This window comes from Juglans microcarpa x Juglans regia, chromosome 3S (assembly GCF_004785595.1).
Source record: "Juglans microcarpa x Juglans regia isolate MS1-56 chromosome 3S, Jm3101_v1.0, whole genome shotgun sequence".
Taxonomy (NCBI): Eukaryota; Viridiplantae; Streptophyta; class Magnoliopsida; order Fagales; family Juglandaceae; genus Juglans; species Juglans microcarpa x Juglans regia.
In genome coordinates this window covers 13290975-13294472 of record NC_054599.1, presented here as the reverse complement: position 1 = coordinate 13294472, position 3498 = coordinate 13290975, and positions in this window count along the sequence as shown.

The window sequence follows — 3498 nt, the reverse complement described above, 5'->3', positions numbered from 1 at the left end:
ATTTACTCAATTAAAACTAGGTCCATGTAAAATACATCTCTAACTTAATATTCACATAATATAATTTTAAAGTCTATTTAAAATTATGCCCAACAGATAAACAAGGTTCATATGAGTTCAAGCCCACTTAAAAATATAGTTTTTGTAACAAAGTATAACCAGGCCCCACCTGATTTTAAAACACAAATTCAATTTAAAGGTCAAGCTCAACCCAACTTAATGAAAGTCCAATCGAACGTAAACCCAATTCAAAATACAAGCCTATCGAAAAAGTCATGCCCAGTAAAGAAAATGAGTCTAGAATATAAACTTTGCCATGGATTACAATTAAGGGTATAAACCTAATTACATGCATTTTGTAATCACTTTAAAGGCATGTATGCGTTTTATGGAAAGGCAAAAGTCAACTTTTAAATTTGTAAGGGATAAACGTTCACTTGAGAGAAACAGGGGCTATGCGACGAAGACTTACTGAAGAAGGGGTAGAGGGTGGCAGAACCAAATGGAGTGGTACACGATGATGGGAGGTGTTTGGTTGAAAATTTCTATGCAGCCCGAGTGGTCTTCCGACTTCCTTAGTGGCAGTTGACAGTGGAGATTGAGGGAGAAATGGTGTCCTGCCATGGATCGAGATAGTAGCGTGGAGAGTAACAATGTTTGTAAAACCACCACACTTCTCTGGGGTGGAGAGTTTTCCATTTATATAGATGTATATAAGCAGAATACAATTTGAATACAAAGAGATAAAATAGGAAAGATAATTTCAAGAGTTAAACTGCAACTCCTACAATCAAGGAGGAAAACATTAAGGAGGATTCCGTAAATCAATAATTGATTTACTGGAATCCTTTACGGCCCCCCGCAAGCTAAGAGTGAGATTAACACAAACTTGAAGCTTGGAACAAAAAAAGACATAAAGATCCTGTGAAACACTCTTGGTGAAGACGTCAGCAATTTGCAAGTGGGACGGAACATGCTGAATGCGAAGAGTGCCAGCAACAACAAGCTCATGTAGAAAATGATAATCAAGGTCGATGTGCTTAGCGCGCTTGTGGGACACGGGATTGGAGCTAAAAAAAATAGCACTTTTGTTGTCACAAAGAAGGAGAGGTGTAGTACCCGCTCCTTCTTTCTGACGTACATTCCTTCTTTTTGACGTAAGCAAATCCGAGAACGAGATTATGCAACAGTCTGTCCTTCTCTCTAACGACTGTGAGCCTCTTCATGCGTGCCGAACCCTAATGGCGTATTTTAAAAGATATTATGTGACTTCTAAGACACGCCTTGTGTTTTAAATGTACTGAAAATATTTATAAGGAGTATTTTCAGTATTATTGAACTAAGTTTGATTTTAAATATTACAATTATAATATTTTTGAAGAGCTCCAAAAATATTATAATTGTCGGAAATCATTTTAATAATATTATTAAAATAATTTCAGTTATTTAAAATATTATGAGATTTAAATTATGTTGAGAGCTTTAATTAATTAAATGGTTTTATCCTTTTAAATATATTAAATAAGACTTCATCATTTATTAATGATGAAGAATATTATTTTTTAAACTAAAGTTAGTTTAAATAATATTCTACCTTAATTTCTCTAAGTACTTTTAATTAAGTTAATGTTTACGTATTTTCAAATCAGTGTTTTAATCTCTCACTGTTAGATCATTTTGAGGATCCCAAGACGAAGGGACTGGGTTAAATACCCAGACCCCTCTTCCTTCTCCCTCACTTTTCTCCCAGCTCTCTCTCTCCTCCCTCCCTCAGCTCGAGTACGCAGTACGCTATTCCTCTCCAAGCCGTGTCTTCCATTGCCCAGCCTGGCGCCGCCGTGCGCTGGTAATCTCACCTCCACCACCATCGACCTCCTTTCACGCCGGTGACCCCCCACGGGCAAAGCCAGCTTCCATCTCGCGGTCACCTTCCCCGTTGCACGCACACAACCTCTCACGCATAGTTTCACCGTGCACAGCCCCTCCCTCGCCGTACGCGGCTACCCAGACCACCACACTGCCACCAATGGCCTCCCCTCTCACCGGTGAACCTCCTCCATGGAACCCCAAGCCACGAGAAGCCCCTCTCCCCCCCTCTCCGTCGCACGCACGCATGAACATTTATGGGTTTCGCACGACTTCAAGGCCACCGACAGCCCTAGCGCCACCGTGTGTCGGTTCCAGCTCCACCAAACGCCTCCCTTGGCCACCATGGCTCCTCCCCGAGCTCCTCCAAGCCAGCCAAACTCTCCAGCCCTCTCTCTCTCCCACGGCTTATCTCCACTTCATGGCTTCGATTCGCTGCCGTAGGCCAACGTGGCACCACCCCAGTGCCACCATGAGTTCCACCGCACCTCCCTCAGCCCCCTCCATAGCCAGCCACGACCAGCCAAGCTTTTCCCCCATTTCCATGCCTCAAGACCCACGGGTTCCCATTGGAAACCCACGGCTCCACCGTGTTCTGCCCCTTACTGCCACCTTGAGGCCACCATGAGACCACCCTCAGCCTCCCTTAGACTCCCTTAGCCGAACCCTAGGTCCAAACCACCACTTTATGTGGTGGGTAGCCACTGTACGTGATGGACAGCCACTGCGCGTAGCTGATCGCCACTGTACACGGCTAGATCCACCTTGTTACGCTCCTTGCCACCATCACAAGGACACCTTGAGCCCTTATAAGACGACACTTAGCTATCCAAATGCCCAAACAGCCACCGTACGTGGGTTAGCCGCCACGTACGACCCTTCCGACATCATTGGCTGTGACGATCAGCGAGCAACGCACGGGTTATTCCGTTGATGATATAACCCTCTATACCTCGTTATTTATGTTAGATGTTGATTAGTTGATTAGGTTGTGGACTGTGCTGTTGGTAATCGTGGAGTTCACTGTATTGAGATGTGCTGTGTAGTGAAGTGTTAGGCATTCTATGTAGTGAAGTGTTGGGCATTCTGTGTAGTGAAGTGTTGGGCATATATGTGTAGTGCGTTGTGAAGTGTGGAGCGTTGTTGGGAATTATGCTGTACAGTGTTGTGGACTGTGCGGTGTAGTGTGGTTGTGGAGTATGTGTTGTATTGGTGATGTAGCATGTGGAATGAGAATAGTACATGCTGAGTGTACTCTGTGTGTGGCGTAGTGTGGAATAAGGAGAGTATATGTAAAATATACCTTCCTGGCATATTGTGGAATGAGAAGAGTACATGTGGAGTGTATTTTGTGTGGCGTGGCGTGTGTGAAGGGAGTACACATGAAGTGTACTCCATGTGGTTGTACCATATGGCAGGTATGCCATAATGGTGATGTGGCGTAGTGTGTGTGAAGGGAGTACACGTGAAGTGTACTCCTTGTGGTGGAGTGATGCACCATATGGCGGGTATGCCATAATGGTGATGTGGCGTAGTGTGTATGAAGGGAGTATACGCAGAGTGTACTCCATGTGGTAGAGTGATGCACCATATGACAGGTATGCCATAATGATGATGTGATGTAGTGTGTAT